The sequence below is a fragment of the Tachyglossus aculeatus genome, unplaced genomic scaffold, assembly GCF_015852505.1.
Source record: "Tachyglossus aculeatus isolate mTacAcu1 unplaced genomic scaffold, mTacAcu1.pri SUPER_6_unloc_5, whole genome shotgun sequence".
NCBI classification, from domain to species: domain Eukaryota; kingdom Metazoa; phylum Chordata; class Mammalia; order Monotremata; family Tachyglossidae; genus Tachyglossus; species Tachyglossus aculeatus.
This window is the reverse complement of record NW_024044840.1, coordinates 543437-571313: the sequence shown is the minus strand read 5'-3', so window position 1 is coordinate 571313 and position 27877 is coordinate 543437. Positions and strand designations below refer to the sequence as shown.

Below are 27877 nucleotides of genomic sequence, written 5' to 3'. Positions count from 1 at the left end.
TTTCTAATTCTGATATGAAGGGGTATAATGAGCCATCAAAAGTACAGAAAAATGAAATTATGTGGTCAAAAAATTAGATGATAGAAAATTCAACATTGAGATGTCATTGCCACCCAAACAAATCCCATTATCTCTTTACATTTAATTGCATTTACATTACATTTAATTGAGGAGCAAATAGAAGTCAAAGCAAATTCCCACATATTGTAAATTTGGCCCTTTTTACATGTAAAGGAGTCTGTGCTCAGGGCAAAGATTCCATATTTCAACACAACGACACCCTGGATTCAGGAAAGTAATTTTGAATAAGTATAGTCTTAGGATGATTGTGGTAGCCAGAGTGTGGTTTCCTAAGGGACCAGGAATAGAGTTTCTTGGAATCAGTACATGAAATAGGAAAACAGCTTCCATCATTCAAGTGACTTCAAAATCATTGTAATATAATTTTTTTAAGGGCAACATTCACCTCCTTTTTTCTCAGACTGTATATCATGGGGTTAAATATTGGGATTACAACTGTGTACAGCAAAGACTGAAATTTATCCACATCTGCTGAATGTCTTGATTTGGGCCATAGATATGTGATAACAGAACCCAAAAATGAGGTGACAACTATGAGCTGGGAAGAACAGGTGGAGAAGGCTTTGTGCCTCCCCGTGACTGAGGGTAACTTCAGGATGGTGGAGATGATTTTGACATAGGATATGAGTACCAAGAGAAATGGGGCTGTCCCAAAGAGCAGGGCTACAGCATAGACTGAGAGTTAATTCATACCTATGTCCCCAAAGGCCAGATTGAGAACTGGTGCAATATCACAGAAAAAAAAAATGGTTCAGCTTGTTGGAATCGCAGAAGGGCAGGGAGATATCTGATACGTCTGCCCTATCTGGACTGGAATGCCACTGATCCAGGAACTAGCTGTCATTTGGAGACATGCCTTCTCATCCATGATGATTGAATATTTTAGGCGGTTACAGATGGCGATGTAATGATCATAGGCCATCACAGCCAGGAGAAGCATTCCGTGGTTCCAAACATAAGAAAGAAATACATCTGCGTGGTACAGGCTGAGAAAGGAATCATTCTACTTTGTGTCCAAAGGTTCTCCAGCATTCTGGGGAGAGTCACAGAAGTGTAACCCACTTTTAAGAAGGACAAATTCCTATGGAAAAAATACATAGGGGTTTGGAGAGCTCCATCAGTTTTGGTTATTATAATGATTAAGCTATTTCCCATTAGGATCATTATGTGAATGACTAAGAATGCAGCAAAAAGAAAACTCTGCAGTTTGGGAGCGTTGGAGAATCCCATCATAACAAATTCTGTCACGGTGGTGTGATTTTGTCTTGTAAGTTTCATCTGCAGAAATAGGAATGTCAAAGAATGCAAGTCAGGATAAAGCTTTGTGAACTGATCCTCATTAGAAGAAGAAACCTAATCAATCAATCAATGGTTTAGTTGAGTGCCTTGCCTATATGGCCAATCCTGGTACTAGCATTTGGAAGAATACAATGCAAACAGAAGTTATGTGGTTTATGATGCCCTTGGCTTATTAACGAGCTTTGAGTCTAGAGGGTTGCGACAGACATCTCTATAAATAGTAGATTTATAATCTAAACTGGACAAATAGGTGAATAATACGTTATTGAGTTGAAGGGTGGGGTGAATATCAAATAATTAAAGGATCACATATACAAATACATTGACATAATTGGAATTGCAATAAAATGCATGTGAAAGGAGATGGGGTTAATTGCACCAGGTTGAAGTGTGATGAAGGGAGGAAGAGGATTTTGTTAGTAGGGACTTTTTTTTCTCTCCCTTGATTCCTGGATGAATATTAAGCTATTAGTCCTCTTTGAGTGTGGAGTGGGGGGAAATAGAGCTTAACATAACTGAGCAGTCCACTTCTTCAAATTTCCAGCACTGAAGCAATGATGAATGTTTTATGCCTTTAGCTGGTGGGACATGTGAGAAGGCAAGATAGAAGAAACTCTGAACAGAGGTAAAAAAAAATGAAACATTTCAAAGATGCAGTGAAGCAAAACCTCATAGTGGGGATTGATGATGGACAGTTGGGAGGCAGGAGGAACACAGATCAGTTGAGTGTGCAGACATTAAAAATGTGGTGACTTTAAGAGGAGAGGTTTCAAGGAGACCAGGGCACAGAGGGTGAAAAAGGTCACATTTTATTTAGTAAATTCACCAGTGCAGCCAGAAACTATCCTTTCATGCACTCAATTTGGGAGGAATTATTAGTCACATTAATTTTATCAGTCGTACTCACATACTACATGTTTATGTGTAAGCATAGAAATTCAAATTATTCATTACTATTCCATAACGAAAATGTCCCCAAATGAGACTGGTTAAGGGTAAAAGTTCCACATATATTTTTCTGAGTTCATAAACTCTGTTTAAAGGAATTGGAAAGATGAAGCAGAAAATATCAACTGTGTTGGAGAATATGTCCAAACGAGGTAGAAAATGTAATGGCAAGAATCCTGAAGCAAAGTTTTTTTCAAGTGTATTTAAAAAGACATAAACTCAGTCAATCCACTGGAGTTATTGAGGGCTTTCTGTGTGTACAACACTGTATTAAGTGCTTTGGAGAGTATAACATAACAGAGTTGGCAAACACGTTCCCTGCCCCAAAGTAGCTTACACTCTAGAAGGGGAGACAGCCATTGATATAAATAAGTTATGGATGTGCACTCCCATTTTTCTCCCCCTCTCAGCTCCACAGTACTTATGTACATATCTATTGCTATTTATTTTAATGTCTGTCTCCCCCTCTAGACTGTTAACTCATTGTGGGCAGCGAGCACATCTTTCAAGTCTGTTATGTGCACTTTGTACAGTGCCCTGCTTAAATAAGAATTCAATAAATACTTTTGATTATGTACATAAGTGCTGTAAACCATTACTGATGATCTTGATGGGTTACATTAAGTGTTATAAATCTTCAATTTCCCCTCACACGAAAGCTACTTAATAAAAGTTAACTGATGAAGTCCTACTCTAGGGTTGTTTTACACACTTCTGTGGTGGAGTTGAATAGGAGTTGCATTGCATTAAATTCCAAAGAACAGTGCATCAAAAATCAGTTTCAGTTCCAGGATTGTTATTGCTACAGAACTTGGAAGTCTTATATTACCTGGTAAACGGGCTTAAAGGACTGAACAATCTACGTTCTACGTTCTAATGACCTAGCTAAAGAGGTCGAAAAAAAGAAGAAAAGTAGTACTAGATCTAGAATGAAATAAAATGAAAAATGGAATTAGAATTTGAAGTTAGGTTGATGGAAAGATATCAATGGAACACATTTGAAGAGGTTGAAATAAAGCTGCTTTTACTGGGCATAGAAAAACTTTCAGGATAAAATTCCTTTAAAAGCTTTCCATGTTCACAATGGTACTGTCACTAGATAATTGAGATTGCTGTTGTCAAAGCTACCTGCTCCAGATTCTAGGAATTCGGGTGGAATGGTTGGTGTAGAAGAGTTTAGGAAAATAGAAGCAGGGCCAGGCCAGAAAACATTTAATTTGAGCAATGACTGAAAAAAAGTTTTATGTTAGAATGCCTACATGAGATGAAACTGACTGTGATACCTGCTATGAAACATACAATGGTAACACGGTTCTTGTTTCAATCCATGCTCTCAGTCTTAAGACTGTAGTTGTTTCAAATTTCTCCCTTAGAAGTAGAACTCTGCGAACCCGGGGTGGATATGTTTTGGTTTGTAAACTCCTAATGAAGATATCAAAAGCAAATTGGTCTTGAACTTGGCTGTCAATTCTAAAATGGTGGTTCTGTAATATCAATGTTTCTGTGTGTCAAATACTCTTCTAAGCACTGGGGTAGATACAAGTTAATGAGGTTGGGCACAGTCCCTGTCCTATATGGGGTTAGCAGTACAAGGAGCCGGGAAAATGGATAATGAGTTCCCATGTTACAGTTGAGGAAACCGAGGCAGGGAGAAATCAAGTGACTTGCCCAAGATAACAGAGAAAGTAATTGGCAAGGCAAATTCCAACCCAGATCCTCTGACTCCCAAGGTCATGGTCTTTCAACTGGCCATGTTGCTTTCCTAATAATAATGATAATAATGATCAACAAAATTAATCTATTGATAACTTACAGGGTGTAGAATACAATATAACACATTTGGGAGACACATTCTCCCGGGTTTGTATCACTGTGCATTTGAAAGTTTTCTTTTGTCCACCTGTTTGCTCTCCTTGCATTTTATACCTCATGTTTAGATTAGGCCTGCTCGGGTCTGGTGCCTTGCCCAACGCTGCCCAGGACCACAGATTTCAAAATTGTTCCCAGCAAGGTGGCCAGGTGTCTTCTTGTATACAAGGAAGTCCAGTTTTTGACAGAAGGCCTGTCCTCTGACCTGTACAGAAAAGGAACCCATTGTCTTTGCTGCTGACTTTAGTACCTCCAATCTCACAGACTGGGAAATGGAATTTGAGAGACTAAATCAATGAGGAAGCAGTCAGGAGTCCCTCTAGCATGACTCCTTTGGTTGATGGGAAATTTGCAGAGTTTGGCAATATAGTTCATGTGACATCATCACAATACCCTATGTGCCCAGAGCAACATCCATCTTCTTCATTCATTCATTCACATTTTAGACTGTGAGCCCACTGTTGGGTAGGGACTGTCTCTATATGTTGCCAATTTGTACTTCCCAAGCGCTTAGTACAGTGCTCTGCACACCGTAAGCGCTCAGTAAATATGATTGATTGATTGATTGATTGATGTAGAGGGGCTTAACATCTGCATGGTGGTTTCACCAGCTCATGGAGTCCTCTGTGCTGGTGTCATTCATTACACAGACTGGCATATTTCTGACCTCTGTGCCTAGCCTTGGACATAAGGATGTGTGAGACTCATTTGGGGTTACTGATTCTCCACCAATATAAATATGAACCAATTTGGTGGGGAGGGCCCCTCTTAGGGATCAGATAACAATCACAATTGTTGTATTTGTTATGGGCTTACTAAGTACCAAGCACTGAACTGAACACTGTGGTAGATGAAATCCAGCCAGGTGGGTTTAGGTGCCAGGTGGGCTCAGGGCCCAAATGTCCAGCCTGCCTTTTACAGGATCTAGAAGCAAGGGGCTAATAATAATAATAATTACGGTATTTGTTAAGTGCTTTCTATGTGCCAGGCACTGTACTAAGCAAACACTGGGTCAAGCACTCCAGAACTATGGCCCTGCCAAGACTGAAAGCATGAACTAGCCTAGCCTGGCCCAGCGCTAGACAAATTCCTATAGTGTTATCCTAAGGTCCACAGAGGCAGCTTGTCCTACTGGGACTCAGGAAACTAAAGTTCTGGAGTTTTAACCCAGCTCTGCGATTTGACTGCAGTGTAACCTTGGGCATGTCTGTTAACCTTTCTGGGCCTTATGAAATAGGAACAAAATGTCTCCTCCATCTCTCTTAGATAGTAGTACAGGTACTGCGTCTGCTATTAGGACATAGCTTGCGACAGTGCTTGGCACATACATGTATAGTAATAATTATGATAATGATCACTAGTATCATCAGCTCATGCCTATTTCTCTTGACTTTACCAGCTGTAAAACGCATATCTCAATCTTGATCTTTCTCTCTTGGTTATGGGAGAAGTTAAGTAATATTCGGTATTTTGGAAATTCTTATGGGCAAGTTGTAATGATTAGGAAATGGACAGGAACATCTTAAAAATTAAAAAAAATCAAAGGGCAAAGGGATAGCAGCTAGTTTTATTTTTTTTATCGTTGTGAAGAGTTTATATATAAAAAAACAATTCCAGAATGTTTTCTGAGAAATAAAATTTTAAAGGTTCTTCTCTAGAATTTGACATTCTTAAGAACAAAAATCTCCAATGGCCACCAATCAATCTGCGCATCAGGAAGAAACTCCTCACCCTGGGCTTCAAGGCTCTCCATCACCTCGCCCCCTCCTACCTCACCTCCTTTCTCTCCTTCTACAACCCACCCCACACCCTCTGCTCCTCTGCCGCTAATCTCCTCACTGTACCTCGTTCTCGCCTGTCCAGCCATTGACCCCCGGCCCACGTCATCCCCCGGGCCTGGAATGCCCTCCCTCTGCCCATCTGCCAAGCTAGCTCTCTTCCTCCCTTCAAGGCCTTACTGAGAGCTCACCTCCTCCAGGAGGCCTTCCCAGACTGAGCCTCTTCCTTCCTCTCTCCCTCATTCCCCTCTCCATCCCCCACATCTTACCTCCTTCCCTTCCCCACAGCACCTGTATATATGTATATATGTTTGTACATATTTATTACTCTATTTATTTATTTATTTATTTATTTATTTTACTTGTACATATCTATTCTATTTATTTTATTTTGTTAGTACGTTTGGTTTTGTTCTCTGTCTCCCCCTTTTGGACTGTGAGCCCACTGTTGGGTAGGGACTGTCTCTATATGTTGCCAACTTGTTACTTCCCAAGCGCTTAGTACAGTGCTCTGCACACAGTAAGCGCTCAATAAATATGATGATTGATTGAGTTGAACACCTGGCAATATACTTCACACTTAGGTAACTCCAGTAGGTCTGATAATGCTTTTCAGGAGTCTCAATTGTAGGATTTAATTCAGACATTAGACATGAAACACATCTAAAGGAGATTAAACAAGCAAGGTGGCTTTGATCCGTTGTTTCTATCACCATTATAGTTCGTTTCCAGTGCCTTTCCATGGATCCATATGCAGCAAAGGAATATATTTAAAAGTTAAATTTACAAACGTCTGCTAGAAAATTGCTTCCCCCTTCCAAATCTAACAAAAATCTGAAAAAAATATAGTACTGGTGTTTTTAGAGACTCAAATGGAGAAAGTTGAGGGAAAATTTGTGATACATGGTTCAGACTACCAATAACATGAATATTAAAATAGTTTATAACTTATGAAAGGATAATCCTGTAAATTAATTATATGCTTCATTATATAATTAACTCTGCTTTGTAATCTTCCATCAGCAAGCAATTATTTCAGACAGAAATCTGTTACATGATTTGATTTTTCATTACCATTTGATCAAAAAATTATAAAAACATCAATAAACCTAAAAATTATAATAAATATTTTACTACTACAGCGACTGGAAGGAGGCAAACAAAAGTCACTAATTGTTGATCCTCTAGTGTGCATACTTTTTTGATCTTGATCCACTCACCTCAAAGAAGGGGAAAGAAGGATTCCTAAGTTTCTACATATACTCTGTTGATCAGTTAAGCTGAGAAGTTTAGGTAATGTCCCAGACTGTGGTGAGTGGGTCCCTACATACCCTTTTAAGGATAAGATCTGTACTTCATTCCAAGAACAGCTAGCAATTGTATAACATATTTTAAAAATCTTTGGTTCCCATTTTGTTCAGAGCTGGTGCTTGGTAAGGTGGCAGGCTGATATTTCTTGTCAAAGTAGTGAAATTGCTTGGTAATGGAACTTCAATTTTGAAAAAAAAAAACGATCTTCTTTAACAACTCCAAAAAATTTGCATTTAATTGCAGCACTCCATATATATTTGAAGCTTCTTACCTATGGAGTGGAACTTCCCCTGAAAGACTGAATAAAGGTATTGTATGATTGCCACTAAGAAGAGTTTATTGGGTAACTTTTTCTATTTGGAATAACATTGCGTTTAACTGATTGCTCTGTAACAGTCATTTTAAAGAAATCTAGGTGTAGCATTCACCCCTCATTTTTGTAGCTTCTTCATTAGCATGGTGCCTTCTACTTCAGTTGAATATATAGAGCTACCTCATTCAAAGACAACGGTGTTGACAATGAGATGGAATTCAAGGGTGCAGGTCATACTGAGAATGAATTGCACCCTGTGCACCCTGACAATAAAATAATTTCCTGGGGGAAATAGAGGTGGATTTCAAAGCCATTAATGTTTAAATACAAGAGGTCAGATCAAAATATTCCCTCCCCTTGCTTTGGGATGCCTCCATCCCTCTGGCATTCCTTGAACATTTTGATGAATTAATGTTTCTCCTAGCTTGGCAGGGCCATTTGTTTGCCATCTGTTTTTCTCTAGAAAATCTTCCAAATTTCAAAATGCAGAAGTCTCATTCTGGAGCAATAAATCATGAACCAGAGTGGTCACTGTTCGATTTCATCTAGGCTCACAGATACAGCTACTCCAACTGTGTTTTATCTACTTCTGAGTCATCTACAGGAGACAATCTTTCTGCTCTAAACTAATTAGCTTAAAGGCTCCTAGATGGCAGAGATCACATCTATTTACTCTAGGGTGTCCTCCCAAGTTCTTAGTACCATGCTCTTTACAGAGTAAGTGCTCAATAAATACTACTGATTGATTGATTCCCAAGTGTTTCAAGGAAAGACTAACTCCAGCGACAGTGGGAAATGAAGCAGGGTTTGCAAAAATTAAGCTGAGCAGCCAGAATGATTCAGTATGATCACCTGAATCTTTGATGGATGAAGAGTTTCACCCTAGGATAAATGCATTTCTCTGATGTAAGAAATGATTGCATTACTTGTACCAGAAAGCACATGAAGTTTGAACAGAATGTTCTCTAATTTCAGTTCCCAAACTGAAACATTTTCTGCCACTACTAAAAGAGTTTAATTTATTTTATAAAGTTCTACTACACAGAGTTTGCTGGATTCACATAGGGCCAATGGTCTCTGCTTGTAACTGGATAATAGTAATTATGGTATTTGTTTAGTGCTTACTGTAGGCCACCAATTTGACTAAGAGTTGGGGTAGAACAGATATTTAAGTCCCCTATTTTATAGATGAGGAAACTGAGTCATGGAGAAGTTAGGTGAGCTTGCCCGGGATCACAAACAGGCACGTTGGCAGTATTGGTGGCTTAGAACCCTGGTATGCTAGCTCCCAGGACCTTGCGTCTCACCAGTAGACCATGTTGACTTTCTTAGGAGGGGAGGTGGGAATTTAAGGATGCTAAGAGAGAGGAAGGGAGGGATACATATATCATTAATCTATTTATTTCATTAATGATTTGTATATATATAATTCTATTTACATTGATGCTATTGATGCCTGTCTACTTGTTTCATTTTGTTTTGTTGTCTGTCTCCCCCCTACTAGACTGTGAGCCCGTTGTTGGGTAGGGATTGTCTCTGTTGCTGAATTGTACTTTCCAAGTGCTTAGTACAGTGCTCTGCACACAGTAAGCACTTAATAAATATGAATGAATGAATGAATGAATGAATGAATGAATGAATGAATGAATGAAAGTCCATGGTACTGGTCTCAGACCAACTTGCCAGGGTCCCAAATATCAATTGGTATACACGGATGGAGGCAGCCATGGGGGGTAACTTAGAGAAGCAATGTGGCCTAGAGGCAAGAGCAGAGGCCTGGAAGCTGGAAGTCCTTAGTTGAAATCCTATCCTCATCCTATCTTGACTAGATTACTGCATCAGCCTCCTCTCTGAACTCCCATCCTCCTGTCTCTCCCCACTTCAATCCATACTTCATGCCACTACCCAGATCATCTTTTTGCAGAAAAGCTCTGGGCATGTTACTCCCCTCCTCAAAAATCTACAGTGGCTACCAATCAACATACGCATCAGGCAGAAACTCCTCACCCTAGGCTTCAAGGCTCTCCATCACCTCGCCCCCTCCTACCTCACCTCCCTTCTCTCCTTCTACAGCCCAGCCTGTACCCTCCGCTCCTCTTCCGCTAATCTCCTCACCGTGCCTCGTTCTTGCCTGTCCCGCCATCGACCCGCAGTCCACATCATCCCCCTGGCCTGGAATGCCCTCCCTCTGCCCATCCGCCAAGCTAGCTCTCTTCCTCCCTTCAAGGCCCTACTCAGAGCTCACCTCCTTCAGGAGGCCTTCGTAGATTGAGCCCCCTCCTTCCTCTCTCCCTCCTCCCCCTCCCCATCCCCTCCACCTTACCTCCTTCCCCTCCCCTCAACACCTGTATATTTGTATATATGCTTGTACTCTTTTATTACTTCCATTTATTTATTTTATTTGTACATATTCATTCTATTTATTTTATTTTCTTAATATGTTTTGTTTTGTTGTCTGTATCCCCCTTCTAGACCTTGAGCCAGCTGTTGGGTAGGGACAGTCTCTTTGTGTTACCGACTTGTACTTCCCAAGCGCTTAGTACAGTGTTCTGCACACAGTAAGCGCTCAATAAATATGATTGAATGAATGAATGAATGAACTGAAATCCTGGCTTGCCTGCTGGGTGACCTTTGTCAAGGCATTGAACTTCTCTGTGCATCACTTTACTCTGTAAAATGGGAGCCCAATTCCTGATCTCCCTCCTACTGTTGACAGACTCCTCCTGGAACCATTATGCTATCTCAATTTCACAGACACTGTCCTCTCCTGGTTCTCCTGGGTGGGACAGAGATTGTATACAAACTGATTTTCTTGTATGTTCCCAAGCATTTAATACAGTACTTGCCACAAAGTATATCACAATTATTATTATCATTCTTATTACTATTGGCAGTAGTAGTATTCCCACTGAATCTGCATGAGTTCTATCATGAATTGGTAACCACTTTTCTTTTTGCCTGCTGAAGTTTTGCAACATCAAAATAGGAGTTTGGGGCAAGAGCCAGAGGCCACATGAAGCACTAATTCTTTGACTGACATGTGAAACCCGGCAAGAGATTTTTGGTCATCCTTTAAAAGTTGTTTCAGCCTTGGAGATTTTCCCATGTTTCTGCACTGCTGCGATATTATATCTACAACAGATACTACAGATTGGGGGTATATAACATGGGCACTAGCCTAGCATTTTTTGTGTCTCATAAACTCAAGCTGAGTATTGCTGGTACTATTGAAAAAAAATACTTTTCTCCTCAATCATGAGACTTTTCAGCTAGAACCATTTAAAGAACATCTCAAATTTCCTGTTCAGTGTGCTTCCTAAGTACAGGGTAAAAGGCAAATGACTCCTCTCCAACTCTTTTAGATTTCCTTCCCTCTGTAACCATCTTCTTGTTTATTGCACAATTTTATTAAGGAGATTTTATTAAGGAGATGATTGAATTTTAGGGAATCAATCATCCATTTTGACAATGATGATTTAAATAATGGCAAAGTAATCACACTTTGTGATAAATTCATTCAGTTTACTAAGTCAATCAATCACTCATATTTGTTGAGCACTTACTGTGTGCAGGCCACTGTACTAAGAATTTTGGAGATTACAGTATACCAATATAATGGACACATTCCCTGCCCACATTGAGCTTACAGTCTAGATGGGGAGACAGACATTAATGTAAATAAATTACCAATTACCAATATGTATCTAAGTGCTGTGAAGCTGAGGCAGGGAGATGAATAAAGGGAGCAAATCAGGATGATGCAGAAGGATTAGGAGAGGAGAAATTGAAGGCTTAGTCAGGGAAGGTCTCTTGGAGGAGATTTGCCTGTTATAAGACTTTAAAGGTGGGGAGAGTAACCATGTTTTGGATATGAAGAAGGAGGGTGTTCCATGTCAGAGGCAGGATGTGGGTGAGAGGTCGGTGGCTAAATAGATGAAATCGAGGCACGGTGATTAAGTTAGGATTAGAGGAGCACAGTGTGCGAGTTGGATTGTAGTAGGAGATGGCTGAGGTGAGGTAAAAGGGAGCAAGGTGAATGAATGCTTTGAAGCCAATGGTGAGGAGTTTTTGTTTGTTGAAGAGGTGGATGGACAACCACTGGAGGTTTTTGAGGAGTGGGGAAACATGGACAGAATGTTTCTGTACAAAATGATCCAGGGAACAGTGTGGCCTAGAGTGGGAAGAGACAGGACTCAGGTAGGCCAGCAAGGAAGCTGATAGAGTAATCAAGGTAGGATAGGATAAGTGCTTAGATGAATGTTGTAGCAGTTTGGATAGAGAGGAAAGGGAGGATTTCAGTTATGCTGTGAAGGTAGAACTGACAGGATTCAGTGATGGATTGAATATGTGGGATCCATGAGAATATTCAAGGATAACGCCAAGGTTCTGGGCTCTTGAGACAGGAAGGATGATGGTGTTGTTTATAGTTATGTGAAAGTCACTGGGAAGATAGCGTTTGGTTGAGAAGATAAGGAGTTCTGTTTTGGAAATGTAAAGTTCGATGGCAAAACAACCTGGTAAAGATGTCTTGAGTACAGGAGGAAATGCTAAACTGCAGAGAGGGAGAGAGATTAGAGCTAGAGATACAGATTTGGAAAACATCCACTTAAGGGATGGTAGTTGAAGCTAGTGGAGCGAATGAGTTCTCCAAGGGAGTGGGCATAGATGGAAAATAGAAGGAGATGTACTATTGAAACTTGACAGGATAGTCGCAATTAGGGGAGAGAGGCAGAGGAGGTGTCCAAAAAGAGACTAAGAATGTGCCACCTGAGAGATAGAGTGAGAATCAGGGGAGGGCAGTGTCAATGAAGCAAAGGAGAAGGGGAAGATCGACACTGTCGACTGTAGCTGAAAGGCACACAAGAATTAGGATGGGATAGAGGCTGTTGGATTTGACATGAAGGACATCATTTGTGATCTTTGAGAGGGTGGTGAAGGGGAGGGAAGCCAGATTGGAAGGGGGTCAAAGAGGGAATTTGAGAAGAGGAATTTGAAACAGTGGTTGTATACAATGTGATCAAGGAGTTTGGAAAGGAATAGTGGGAGATGGGATGATAACTGGAGGGAGCACTGGGTTAACGTTTTATTTAGGATGGGGAGATATGAATAAACATGTTTGAAAGCAGTGGGGAAGAAGCAATTGGCGAGTGAGCTGTTGAAGTGGCAGCCAGGGAGGGAAGAAAGGAGATGGCAAGTGCTTTCATTAGGTGCAAAGGGATGAGTTCAGATGTGCAAGTGGAGGGAGTGGATTTTGAGAGAAAGCAGGACATCTCCCCTCTTGAGATACTGCTGAGAACGATTGAAGTTGGGGAAGGAGCGGGGTGGGACTGAGGAGGGTCAGGGGAGTTCATAAGTTCAATCATATTTATTGAGTGCTTACTCTTTGCAGAGCACTGTACTAAGCACTTGAGAAGAATACAATGCAACAATAAACAGTGACATTTCCCTGCCCACAACGAGCTTACAGTCTAGAAAGGTGGGGGGGGGGAATAGACATCAATACAAATAAATAAAAATTACAGATATGTAAGTGCTATGGATGTGGGGCGAATATCAAATGGTCAGAGGGCCAGGGTGGCTGGCCTGTCAAAGGGTACGCCCCACTCAGCTCCACCAGAAGCAAACCCTCTGAAACTTCACATCTCTGGGAGCGGTGGGGTATCCCCAGTCCCAGAGTGATGATGTTTTCAAAAAGATCAGATGCACCCACATCATCTTCGTCATCGATGGGGTTTATTGAGCGCTTACTGTTTGCAGATCACGGCAATAAGCAGTTGCGAGAGTCTAAAACAAGAGAGTCTGGTAAAGCCATTCCCTGCCTGGAAGGAGCCCGAAGTACTTAAACCAAGGGAAGGTTTAAGGGAGATCACAATTTTCTTGATTATGTAGGTTTCCAGGTCATTCAGGGGCAAGGGATAGGGGAGGCAGGGAGAGGAGGGAGTTGAAAAGTCTGGAATAAATGGTGAGGGTAATGGGCATGGGCATCAATAAGGAATGAGAAATTATTTTTCCGGGCAGAGATAAAGTACACAAGGATGAACTTGAGGTGGACGAGGTCGACCTGATATCTACATTTCCTCCAACAGTGCTCTGTGACTCTGTGATCTGTCGCTCATACACAGGTGCGACGGAAGTTGACTGTGGGTGATTCAGGGCTGTGGGATAATGGTATGAGATTGATGAAAGGATAGGGGAGTGAGTGAATTAAGTTCAGTAGAGAGGGTGGTTTTGAGGGTGTCCTGGTCATCAAGAAATGGTAGTTTGGGTGTGGAGGCTAAATGGGGCATTATGACTGAGAAAATTGGACGAAAGTCAAAACACTGGAGGTTTCTATCGGGGAACAGGACAGATTTGTTGTTATGAGGTGTGTGGGAGAGAAGCCAGGTGAAGACGCTATGGTCAGATAGAGAGATTCCACCTTTGTTAAGGGTAGAACTTGTACAGTGACTAGAGTAGTTGAGATTAAATGTGCGTCCAAATGTGTGTCAATGAGTGGGTGAGCTGGGGTAGAATAGGAGGTGAGTAGAGTTTAGGAGTGATAGAAAGCTGGCAGTAGAAAGGTTGTCAGGAACACCTATGAGGATATTGGAATTCCCTGAGGATCAACGTAGAGGTGGAAAAAAAGAGAAGGAGTGTGAGAAAGGGATCACAATTGCTCAAAGAGTTGGAGGTGGGGCCTGATCTCCTTCCTGGGCAATGTTCGTTTGTCTATGATGGTTTGTGCCCTCTTAGTTGACAAATCTAAGTGTCCTTGGGCAGGTCTTTGTCCTCAGTGATGGTAAATGTTGTCCACAGGCTGAGGCCTCTCCAGGGAGAGATCTCAGGATTCTTCGGCAGGTCTCTGTCCCAGGAGATGTTCAATGTTCTTTGTCTGATTTGTGGCCACTCGGGCAGAGAGATCTCAGTGTCCTCAGGCAGGCCTCTGTCCCGGGAAGTGGTCGATGGTACCCTCTGGTACTGTGGCTGCTCAGTAGAGAAATCTCACTGTCCTCAGGCAGGTCCCTGTCCCAGGCAATGGTCGATGGGACCCTCTGGTTTGTGGCCTCTCTGCAGAGAGATCTGTGTCCTCAAGCAGATTTCTTTCCCCTGGGGATGTTCAGTGATCCATGCCAGTTTGTCACTTGCCAGATATTCAGAGGAGAGATCTCAGCATCTCAGTTAGGTCTCTGTCCTGGGAGATATTAGATGATCCGTTTGAGGTTTGAAGTTTCTCGGAGGAGTTACTAAGGATTTACTAAGAAACTCCCTGAGTTCCAAGTTAGCCCAGAGGCCTGATATTACAGCCTGAAAAGATTATAATTGATGTTTACCATCCACTCTAATCAAAATTAATCATAAAAAGTGAAACAACCAAGAGCAACTTATCTATTGTGTAACCTTACACTGACATTGGTCAGTTAGCAAAATATAAACATGTAGGCCTGAAGGTAAGGGCACCAAAGAGAGACAGGAGACCAAAAATTCAGAGGGATCATGAATGTAAGAAAGAAGCCACAAGCTAGTTGTTCAGGAGAGTGAAAACAGACTTTGCTTGTGACCGTGTAGCAGATTGATTGGAAATTGAGTGACACTAATAGGCAATCAAGCTTGGACTGTGTCTAACCTGACTATCTTGTATTTTCTCTAGCACTAAGTAAGGTGCCTGGCACATATGTAATTCATAACATATACCATAAGAAAATCAAAAAATTCTCTTTGCAGTCAAATCATATTAATGGGGGACCAAATGTCTAGTCAATGCTAAATTATTCAAGGTAGATTGGGTGTAGTATGTTTTCAAAATGTCAATGGCACCATGCACATTCCAGTCAACATTAATTCCAAGTTTCAACCTCGCAAATACGAAGCAGTAACTCCCCATACTTCTTTACATGATTGCATCCCCTCAGTTTTGTGTTGTCAGTTATTCTGAATTATCTGTGCAGCTGCTTGCCACAACATGCATGGATGATCTAGAATTGATTGGTTTTCTTTTTCATATGAAACCTGAAGTTTTAGGGGGGAAAGCACCAAACAATCATATTTAATTAGCATTTAATGTGTGCATAGCACTGTACAAAGTGCTCGCGGGGGTGGGGGTGGGGGGCAGTATAACAGTATAACAGACACATTGCCCAAAATGGGCTCCACGTTTGAATCTGTTCAGTTTTGGTTGGCACCACAGATTAACATTGGCATTAGGGATCATGACTAGCCAATGGCAACAACACTGTTCATTAGAAGAGCACACTGAAAACCTTTGTTATGATAAATGTGATGCTACTTAGGGAAAGCAGCATGTCATAGTGGATAAAAGCATGGACCTGGGAGTAAGAAAGTCATGGGTTCTAATCCCAGCAATGTCACTTGTCTTCTGTGTGATTTTAGGCAAGTCACTTGACTTCTCTGTGCCTCAGTTACCTCATCTATAAAATGAGGAATTAGACTATGAGCCCTAATTGGGACAGGGACTGTGTCCAACCCAATTTACTTGTACCCTACCCTAGCGCTTAGTACACTGCCTGCCACATAGAAAGGCACTTAACAAATACCATTATTAATATTATTACTATTATTAATAAATGCCTATCTTTAGAGCCCACTCCTGCAGCCATTGTAATCTGAGTATTACTGATGATTTCCATAACTGTTTTGCCTGTAAAAATTAAAATTCCAAAATAAATCAGAGGTTTTTATTGAGTATGTACTCTGTGCAGAGCACTCTTCTAGGCACGTAGGGAAAGTACAAATCAATGATATTGGTAGATATGATCTCTGCCCACAAAGAGCTTACAGTCTATAGGAAAGTCAAAGTCTGTCCTTAATCAACTAAAGGAAAGTTCAGAAGTGAATGAACAGCTAATATTAAATCTATTAAATCTCCCTTCTAGACTGTGAGCCCGCTGTTGGGTAGGGACTGTCTCTATATGTTGCCAACTTGCACTTCCCAAGAGCTTAGCATAGTGCTCTGCACACAGTAAGCGCTCAATAAATATGATTGAATGAAAGTTGAATGAAAGCAAGCGCTCACTAAATACGACTGAATGAATGAATGAATGATGTTAAGAACTCTACAATGCCTATCAAACTCTCGAGCGACTTTTTTCACCCAGTCACCAAAGCATTCAAACACAGATATGAGAATAGCATCAGAAAAAAATCCTATCAAGGATTTAGTTTTCTAATACATAGGGCATGTCTAACATGAATACAATGAAGAATTCCAACAGTTATCTACATGTCTCAAATTCAGGCAACAATCCAGATGATGTTTTCCTTTTAGGTGAGCAGACTTTGAAGGCAAGGCCTTTGAAAAATCCAAATCGCTTAAAATAGGTCAGCCAAACACATTTTACACAACTCCCAATGCGCACAATTAAAAATTCAATGATTTCACAACATCTTTTAAGTGTAAAACATCCACGCATCACATGGGCATGATTTATCCTAATGAAGCTTTCCATATTTCTATTAAGAAAGGAAAACAAAAGAATAATAAAGTATCCCATTGCTCCCTTTGTTGTAAGCAATGGCCTGGGGACCACCACTCAGGAATCACCCCGAACATTCAAAGAGGCCTTATCATCCAGAACATCAGCCTTTCAAATCAACCAGGGAAGAACAACCTCCTTCAAGAGGCAGGTAGAATTCCTAATAAAGCGTTCACCATGTGTTAGTAAATACTGGAGAAAGGACACCTTTCTAGAAAATGGCATATTCTGCTTCTAATCCTCGATCTCTCACTTTCCATTTTTCCTCTTTCCCTATTTCTTGAACTCCCTTGAATCTCACAGGGAGGTTGGGAGGATGGATGAGACAATAATATTAAGTTCTCCTAGACTTTAACCACCTTGAGGGCAGGAGACATGCCTTCCAAGTCTGTTATAGTGTACTCTCCCAAGTGCTTAGCACAGTTCTCTGCACACAGTAAGTGCTCAATAAATGTGATTGATTAACAGCAATGTTTGATGAGTTCCAACTCTGAGGAATGCCCTCTTTTAGCCACTGTATGTTGAATAACAAAGGAACGGATAAAATGTGGTTCTTTCTCTACAGGAGTTTGCAATCTAATGGAGGTGATAGGTCCAGTAGACAAGCATGAACGTCTTACAAGAATAGTTAAGGTGAACTAGGTGTTTAAATATACAACTAACAGAAATGCTCAAGTTGAGTGGGCAGTGAAGGGAGAGGGTATTGTGGGAAGAGCTCATAAGGGGTTGGAATTTGTAGGGCTTGAAGAAGTGGCAAGAAGTCTGGTTTGGGAATAAATAACACCATGCCAACCTCGTTCATTCCAGGTTTATCCTTTCCTGCCTTAACTCAGCCCTCTCCTCTGCCAGACAAAACCATTTCTCCTCCCTTATTGACACCCGTGCCCATCATCCCCGCCAGCTCTTCCGTACATTCAACTCCCTTCTCAGGCCTCCGGTTCCTCCCCTTCCTTCTTCCCTCACCCCAAACGATCTGGCCTCCGACTTCATTAACAAAATTAAATCCATCAGGTCCTACCTCCCCAAAGGCACTCCCCCCCTTCACCAACCCCCCAGCTCTCAATACTCTCTGCTACTCTCCCATCCTTCCCATCAGTATCCTCAGAGGTGCTCTCCTAACTCCTCTCAAGTGCTACTCCGGCCACCTGTGCTTCTGACCCTATTCCCTCTCATCTCATGAAATCTCTTGCTCCATCCCTTCTCCCCTCCGCAACTTCCATCTTCAACAGCTCACTCTCCACTAGTTCCTTCCCCTCTGCCTTCAAACATACCCATGTATCTCCTATCCTAAAAGAAACCCTCTCTTGACCCCGCCTCACCTTCTAGTTATTGTCCCCATCTCTATCCTACCATTCCTTTCCAAACTCCTTGAACGAGTTGTCTACCGGCGCTGCCTCGAATTCCTCAACACCAACTCTCTCCTCGACTCCCCTCCAGTCTGGCTTCCGTCCCCTACATTCCACGGAAGCTGCCCTCTCAAAGGTCACCAATGACCGTCCTGCTTGCCAAATCCAACGGCTCATACTCTATACTAATCCTCCTCGACCTCTCAAGCTGCCTTCGACACTGTGGACCACCACCTTCTCTTCAACACGCTATCCGACCTTTGGCTTCACAGCCTCCGTCCTCTCCTGGTTCTCCTCTTATCTCTCCGGTCGTTCATTCTCAGTCTCTTTTGCAGGATCCTCCTCCCTCATCCCATCCCCTTACTGTGGGGAGTTCCCCAAGGTTCAGTGCTTGGTCCCCTTCTGTTCTCGATCTACACTCACTCTCTTGGTGACCTCATTCGCTCCCACAGCTTCAACTATCATCTCTACGCTGATGTCACCCAGATCTACATCTCTGCCCCTGCTCTCTTCCCCCTCTCTCCAGGCTCGCATCTTCTCCTGCCTTCAGTACATCTCCATCTGGATGTCTGCCCCCCACCTTAAAAACTCAACATGTCCCGAGACTGAACCCTTGTCTTCCCTCCCAAATCCTCTGCCCTCTCCTCCTGACTTTCCCATCACTCCGTTGACAGCACTAGTACCATTCATTCACCGCTCACTCAAGCCCGCTAACCTTGGTGTCATCCTCGACCCCCACCCTCTCATTCCATTCACCACCCTCACATCCAAAGCCATCTCACCAAACCTGCCGGTCTCAGCTCTGCAACATTGCCAAGATCCGCCCTTCCTCTCCATCCAAACTGCTACCCTGCTCGTTCAAGCTCTCTTCCTATCCCATCTGGACTACTGCATCAGCCTTCTCTCTGATCTCCCATCCTTGTGTCTCTCGCCACTTCAATCCATACTTCATGCTGCTGCCTGGATTGTCTTTGTCCAGAAACGCTCTGGGCATGTTACTCCCCTCCTCAAAAATCTCCAGTGGCTACCAATCAATCTGCACATCAGGCAGAAACTCCTCACCCTCGGCTTCAAGGCTCTACATCACCTCTCCCCCTCCTACCTCACCTCCCTTTTCTCCTTCTACAACCCATCCCGCACCCTCTGCTCCTCTATCGCTAATCTCCTCACCGTGCCTCATTCTCGCCTGTCCCGCCATCGACCTCTGGCCCACGTCATACCCCGGGCCTGGAATGCCCTCGCTCTGCCCATCCGACAAGCTAGCTCCCTTCCTCCCTTCAAGGCCCTACTGAGAGCTCACCTCCTCCAGGAGGCCTTCCCAGACTGAGCCCCTTCCTTCCTCTCCCCCTTGTCATCCCCCCATCTTACCTCATTCCCTTCCCCACAGCACCTGTATATATGTACATGTGTTTGTCCATATTTATTACTCTATTTATTTATTTATTTATTTATTTTACTTGTATATATCTATTTTATTTATTTTTTTTAGTATGTTTGCTTTTGTACTCTGTCTTCCCCTTCTAGACTGTAAGCCCACTGTTGGTTAGAGACTGTCTCTATATGTTGCCAACTTTTGCTTCCCAAGCGCTTAGTACAGTGCTCTGCACACAGTAAGTGCTCAATAAGTACGATTGATTGATTGGGAAGGATTGGAATAGTGCACAGGTTTCCTTGGGTTGAGTGAAATGACTGACCTAGGAGGAAGACAGCAGAGAGTTGTGAAGTCCAAAAAGAAAATATTTCACCTGATATTTTTGACAAGAGCTCCTGTCGACTTCCAGTGATTCATTCATTCACTCGATCGTATTTATTGAGTGTTGACTGTGTGCAGAGTACTAAGTGCTTGGAAAGTACAATTTGGCAACACAATCCCTACCCAAAAACGGGCTCACAGTCTTGAAGTGATGTCATTGGATGTCACCATCCAGTGTGTTGAAGAGAAGAGATGTGCTGTTCTGTGTAATATGTGATTGGCCTGGGGACAGAGGGACAATAAGGGATGGTGAATGAAGTTGATAACTTGCTCTAGTAATTAGGTCATAAGGGCTCTTTCTCAGGCAAAGGGATGGCGAGAAGCAGGCAGATATGTGGAAATATTCTTCTGGAATCTATTTTATGGCCAATAACATAAACTTCCTCATGTGAACAGAAATTATCCTAATACGTTTGGAAACTCCTCCATTTTGGAGGGCCAGATAAAACTACCCAGGGCTTTTAGTTTAGCTAGACTACCACACAGTTGGCAACTTGATTAGTGATTCCATGCTTCAGACACATATAAACAACTAAACTGCTTCTAAAAAACAGAACTGATCCTTACACACTATAGTGTTATCAAGGGAAGGAGTCTCAAGATATATTCGGTTTTTTGTTTTATTCTTCTCTTTCACTTCACTAAAGTTATTCAGAAATGAATTCCCACATTAAAAAAAAATCAAGACAACAATAAACCTTTGCTATGGAAAGAGTAAGACTCCAGGGAGTTTAAATAATTTTCTTGGTTCCCTCATTTTTAACTATTCCTTCCCTCCCCACGATCCTGTTGATAGTATCTGTTCTTGTTTCTCACAAAAGTGAAGAAAGGAAAACTATGGAAGGATTTCCAGGTCCCTCAAAAGGGGAAGACAAATCTCTTTTTCTTTTGGGACCATCTAGTTCTGAACTATCTGCTACTTGTCTGCTGTGTGACCTTGGGCAAGTCACTTCTCTTCTCTATATCTTAGCGACTTCATTCATAAAATGTGGATAAAGAAAGTGAACCCCATTTGGGACATGGACTGTGTCTAACTTTATTAGTTTGTATCTGCCCCAGAGATTAGAACAATGCCTGGCACAAAGTGCTTAAATACCATACAAAAAAATCCTCACATTGCTAAAGTTATAACACTACTTCCCTAAGGATGGGACTTGAGAGAGAAAAGGGGGTACAGATGTTTGGGTAGATTTTTGGTTGTTGTTTTTGTGTGAAAAATTTTCACCCAGTCATTGTTGGGCACATGAGCTCCCAGGATGTGTGCATGTGTGCAATTGTGTTTTTGTACAGATGGTTATGTGTGTGTGGGGGGGGTGTAGGTCAGTGTGTGGAGGTTGTGTTTGTTGTGATCAGAAGTTGAGGAGAAATTTTTATGTGGGAGTCATGGATTGGGGTGCTTTGTTTCCTGCAGAGAATATGTGATTATTTAATTCCCCAGCATGCTTACGTCCTATAAAGGTGATAACATGTAGTGTGGTGGGAAAAATTTGCGGTTCATTAATGATAAATATTAATAGCAAAGTGATGGTAAAATGAAACTCTTTATTCCTTTGCAGAATTTGTATTATTGGCTAACCTTCAACTTCCTTCTCCCAGTATCCTGAACTTACTTCTGGACACTGAGAACCTAGACACCATATATTTCTGGTATGATCCCCTCTTTGATCCTTGACCAAACAAGCTACCCAAGTTTCATTCTGAGAATATATTCATAGGAAAGACCTGGACTCTGAAAAAATTGCTACTTATTTTTTTCCTGAATGGAGAAGAAGTTAGTTTGGGCCCAGATATTTCGTAGTTACATTGCCAAAAAGGAAGGCAAGTCAATCACTTGTAAAACCTGAATTCATTTTTTGGGTTTCTCCAGTGTCCATGAAATTTCAAGGATCATTCCTGCTTATGAGTTTTCCTTGGGTATAACTAATAAACTTCATTGGAACTCCCTTATTTAGGTGTTGTTCCTCCCCTGCGGTCCAAGCCCTTCAAAGCCTCATGTCCTTTCTCCTCAAGAGCCTGTCTCCTTTTGAATATCTGATCGGCTAATGCCACTGTCATCCCAAAATGCTCACCAATTTACTGTCCAAAGATAAAGGGTATTTTTCTTTGATGGATGTGCAGGCCAGATTGTATGTTGCCTTCTTTTTCGGGTCCGCAGGAGTGCTGGATACTGAAAAAGCATAGGCTTATGGTCACGACAGTGCAGTGTGGCTCAGATGGATGGAGTGCAGGCTTAAGGAGTCCAGAGGGTCATGGGTTCAAATTCCCAGTTCCGCTACATGTCAGCTTGTGTGCCTTTGGGCAAGTCACTTAAATTTCTCATTGACTCAGCTCCCTCAACCTTATCTTCCCTCCCAAACCTGCCCCTCTCCGTGACTTTTCCCATCACTCGTAGATGGCACTCCACATCCTTCACATCTCACAAACCCACAACATTGGTGTCATCCTCGACTCTACTCTCTCGTTTCACGCCTCACATCCAATCCTTCACCAAAACCTGCCGGTCTCACCTCCACAGTATCGCCAAGATCTGCCCTTTCCTCTCCATCCAAACCGCTACCCTGCTGGTTCAATCTTCTCATCCTATCCCGACTGGATTACTGCATCAGCCTCCTCTCTGATCTCCCATCCTTCTGTCTCTCACCACTTCAGTCTGCACTTCACTCTGCTGCCCGGATCATCTTTGTGCAGAAATGCTCTGAGCATGTTACTCCCCTCCTCAAAAATCTCCAGTGGCTGCCAGTCAACCTACGCATCAGGCAAAACTCCTCACTCTCGGCTTCAAAGCTCTCCATCACCTTGCCCTCTCCTACCTCACCTTCCTTCTTTCCTTCTACAGCCCAGCCCGCACCCTCCACTCCTTTGCTGCTAACCTTGTCACTGTGCCCTGTTCTCATCGGTCCCGCCATCGACCCCCGGCCCACGTCCTCCCCCTGGCCTGGAATGCCCTCCCTCAGCACATCTGCCAAGCTAGCTCTCTTTCCTCCCTTCAAAGCCCTACTGAGAGCTCACCTCCTCCAGAAGGCCTTCCCAGACTGAGCCCCCTCTTTTCCTCTCCCCCCTCTCCTTCCCCCCCACCCTACCTCCTTCCCCTCCCCATAGCACCTGTATATATGTTTGTACAGATTTATTACTCTATTTATTTTACTTGCACATATTTACTATTTTATTTATTTCGTTTTGTTAATATGTTTTGTTTTGTTGTCTGTGTAGAAGGGGGATCTTCTAGACTGTGAGCCCGTTGTTGGGTAGGACCGTCTCTATACGCTGCCTACTTGTACTTCCCAAGCACTTAGTAAAGTGCTCTGCACACAGTAAGCGCTCAATAAACACGATTGAATGAATGAGTGAATACAATGAGGATTGAGACTGTGAGCCCCACGTGGGACAACCTGTTCACCTTGAAACCCCCAGCGCTTAGAACAGTGCTTTGCACATAGTAAGCGCTAAAACAAATATCATCATTATTATTCTTATTATTATATGCAGCCATCTATGATCTGCTCCACTATTCACACATCATGAACCAAAGGTTCTGTCTGCAGCTGGCCCTGGCTTCCTGGCTATGAGGGATACCCCGTGGCAACAGTACAGACTGCAATGATGTTTTCATTGCCCTTCTGTGGGCCTAATGTAATTAACCATTTCCTGTGTTGATAGCCCTCATCTCTTAGACCTGGTGTGCATGAACACTTTCGCTTTTGAGATATAAAGTGCAGCCATGACTGTTATCGTCCTGATGCTCCCCCTTTGGAGTGACTGTTGTATCTTATGTCCACATCCTTGTCACCATTCTGAAGATGTTCTCCACCGATAGCCGTCGCTAACCCTTCTCCATCTTCTCATCCCTTCTCATTATGGTCACACTGTTCTTCTGGTCTGTGAGTTTGACTTATTTCCAAGTGAAAGCCTCCTACTCTCTTGAGACCAAGAAGGTGTTTTCTCTCTCCTATTCAGTCTTCACTCCCATGCTAAATCCCCTGATCTACAGTCTGAGGAATCAAGAGGTGAAAGGTGCTCTGAAGTGGATTCTGGGTAAAAAGATATCTTTCCAGGATCTGAGGGGCTATGATTTGTGAAGGTGACGTTTTTACATCTAAAGTCAATGACTTTGCTCAGGCACTATTACCTAGCACGTTCCCATCTTTATCATTTGGTGAGGGCTCACTATTGTGCATGGAATATTCTGGGCTCTTGGAAAAACCATGGAGAAGTGTCAGAGGCCAGTTCCTTGTTCTCAGAATTAAAATAGACAACAACAGTAAGACCTCAGGCTAGGAAGAAATGAAATATCAAGACATCAACATGCAAAACTGGGCAATTTCTCCATCAATTAATGGTATTGATTAGGGCTTACTGTTTGCAAAACATAAAGACAATCTTTTGTAGCATTACAGAATTACTATGTATTAGTGTTTTATTGTTTTATTTCAGAGGTTTGAAGAGAAGATCAGTAAAGAATATTTAGGAGTTCCTGGAAATTGAAGGTTAGGTTGATTTTTCATCTCACAGACAAGTTCCTCTGGTCCTGATCCACTCCTATTTCCAAGATCACTATCCCATTCTTCTCGGGAACTCTCCCCTATTTGTATTTAAACAAATGCTGCCCGTGTCTGAAAATCCAATTATTGGGTTTGATTTTTGAAGCAAAACCATAAGTGAAGTGACACCTAGTAACTGCCTGTATGCACCAGAGCTCAAGGAGTGTATTCTTTTAATTCCAAAAGAAAATTAAAAGCTCCTGGAATAGTGACATCTAGAGATCTACCATTTATTCAGTTCCTTTTCACCAGACGTTTTTTAGTGGTACTAAGTGCTGATTATGAGCTGGACACTGTATTAAGCACTGGGGTTGATATGAGCTAAATCAGGTTTTGCATAGTCCATGTCCCACATGGGGCTAACAGTCTTTGTTTCCATTTTACAGATGAGACAACCTGAGGCACAGAGAAGTAAAGTGGCTTGTCCAAGGTCACATAGCAGACCGGTGGTGGAGCTGATATTAGAACCTAGGTCTTTCTGACTCCCAGGCCCATGGTTTATCCACTACGTCACACTGCTTCTCAATTCAGTGTATTTAGACCAGGTTGTGCATATCGTGTTTTGGGTGGAGTTATCATTTGGTAGATTAAAAGTAGAATTGAAGGTAAACTTGACCCTTTAGAAGGTGTTCCATGAACAACAGTAAGAAATTCAACAAGGATTAGAGGAAAGTAACACAAAGAAAGAGCCCTGGACAAATAATCAAGTCTCACATGTGCCTCACAGTCAGAGGAGGGAGAACATGTGTTGGATCCCTATTTTGCAGAAGCACAGGAGAAGGGTCACAGTAACTAAATATGCAGAACTGAGATTAGAACCCAGGTTCTTTGACTCCCCAGCCCCATGCCCTTTGAACTTTACATATGCTGCTACCTATAATGAAAATTATTCTTTGGTTTGGGGGTTTGGCTTAGGAATCCACTTGTTTTTGTATTAGTTTAAGAGCTGTGGTCCACTCCTGTTTTTTTCAGGCTGAGTATCAGAGGATTAAGCGTACCAGTAGAGAAGGAGAGCAGCTTGTCCACATCACCCTGAGTGGCATTGACTTGGCCAGTGAATAGACGAGGTTTAGCAGATCCAAAATCAAGATGATGATAATGAGATGGGAGGAGCAGATGGAGCAGGCTTTGTGGCCTGAAAGAGGGAAAGATGATTTTTGGCATATCAACTGGAAAGGAACCTTTACAATCAGCATAGTCACATCTTATGGAAGAAGCTCAACTTCTGTACTGATCCAAGTCACAGAATAAATGGTTAATTTTATCCAAATCACAAAGGGCTGTGTGGAGACCTGTAAGGGCCTTTTCATGTAGCAGCCACCAGCTGGACACCCACGTTTTAGCTCACGATAGGTGGATAATGCAAGGGGTTATAGATGGCCACATAACAAGAGCAGTCTCATGGCCTAGTATAGGGAGTGTGGGCCTGGGAGTCTCAAGGACCTGGGTTCTAATCCCAGCTCTGCAACCTGTCTGCTTGTGTTACCTTGGGCTGAGAATTTCACTTCTTGGTGTCTCAGTTCTCAAATCTGAAACCCGTTGCTGGGTAGAGATTGTATCTATTTGTTGCTGAATTGTACTTCCCAAGTGCTTAGTACAGTCCTCTGCACACATTAAGTGCTCAGTAAATACGATTGAATGAATTGATGAATGAAAAAGATGGTGATGAAAACTATTAGCCCAATGTGGGACATTAATTGGGTCCGATCTGATTAGTTTGTATCTAGGACAGTGCCTGGCACATAGTAAATACTTAAAAAATGCCATAAAGATCATATACCATCATTTCCAGGAGGACAAATTCTGTAGCACCTAGAAAAATCAAAGTGTACAGCAGAGATTCACAAACAGGGAAAGCAATAGGTCTGTCTTGTGTCCAGAGGTCCACCAGCATTCTGGGGAGAGGAACGGAAAGCTATATGGGGATCTGGAGTGTTTGCTTGGCCTTGGTTTTATTCCTGTAGTAATAGTCATGTAAATGACTAAGAATAACCCCAAAAGATGGCTCTGCAGTTTGGGGACACTGGAAAACCCCAATGAGAATAAATTCCATAACTTTGGTGTGATTTCCCATCAACATAATAATAATAAAATTATGGTATTTGTTAAGTGCTCACTATGTGCCAATAACTGTTCTATGTGCTGAGGTAGATACTAGATAATTGGGTTGGACACACTTCCTTGTGTTGGACACACTTCCTTGTCCCACATAGAGCTCACAGGCTTAATCTCCATTTTACTGATGAGGGAACTAAGGCACAGAGAAATGAAGTATCTTGCCCAAGGTCACATAGCAGAGAAGTGGTAGAGTCATGACCTCTGACTCCCAGGCCCATGTTCTATTTGTATTTCATCTACAAAATGGAACAGTCCAAGGTTAATACTTAAGAAAAGAATGCTTGGATTGAGAGTCATTGAGAACAGAAATATTCTTAATTCTATATTATTAACCCTTAATATATTTCATATACTTTTTACATGCAATTCAAGGTTTCTGTCATTAAATTCATTGATAAAATTCATGTAACTTACATATTCTTCGAGTCATCTTGGTTCATTGGAACGGTTTTACAAACCCCTGGAGCAGTCATCCACTCCATCTTTCCCAAGATTTATGCAAATCACCCTGGAATATTTAAAATACTTCAATACAAATTTTATGTCAGTATTTATCCATGCATTCCTGGGGAGAATGGGGTGAAAGTTGTAAGTTCACTGTGGGCAGGGAACTTTCTGCTAAGTCCATTGTATTGGACACTTCCAAACACTTATCACAGTGTTCTGCACATAGTAAGGGACTCAATAAATACCACTGACTGATGTTCACTGTAACATTAGTTGTTGATTTGAGTCTCATGTTTGACAAGGATTTTTATTTTTATTTCTGATTTTTATTAACGCCTGTCTCCCCCTCTTCTCTATATGTTCGTTGTGGGCAGGGAATGTGTCTACCAACTCTCCCATTGGTTAGCACAGTGGTCTGCACACAGCAAGTGCTCAGTAAATAACAGTGGTGGTGATGATTTCATCTATTTCAGTGCCTCCTTAGGCTTTGCTTATGCTTTGACATACATTAAATTAGTAGCATAATTAATATCCATAGAGGTTGTCTGAAATAATTCCATGACAACTTCCCCAGTGAAGCAATACTTAAAGCAGTGCAGTTGATGA

At 42.1% G+C, this 27877-nt stretch overlaps 1 pseudogene; it reads right to left on the bottom strand.

Moving 5' to 3' along the window:
• Nucleotides 1-430: 430 nt before the first annotated feature.
• LOC119922127 lies at nt 431-27306 on the bottom strand (annotated as a pseudogene).
• Nucleotides 27307-27877: the final 571 nt, after the last annotated feature.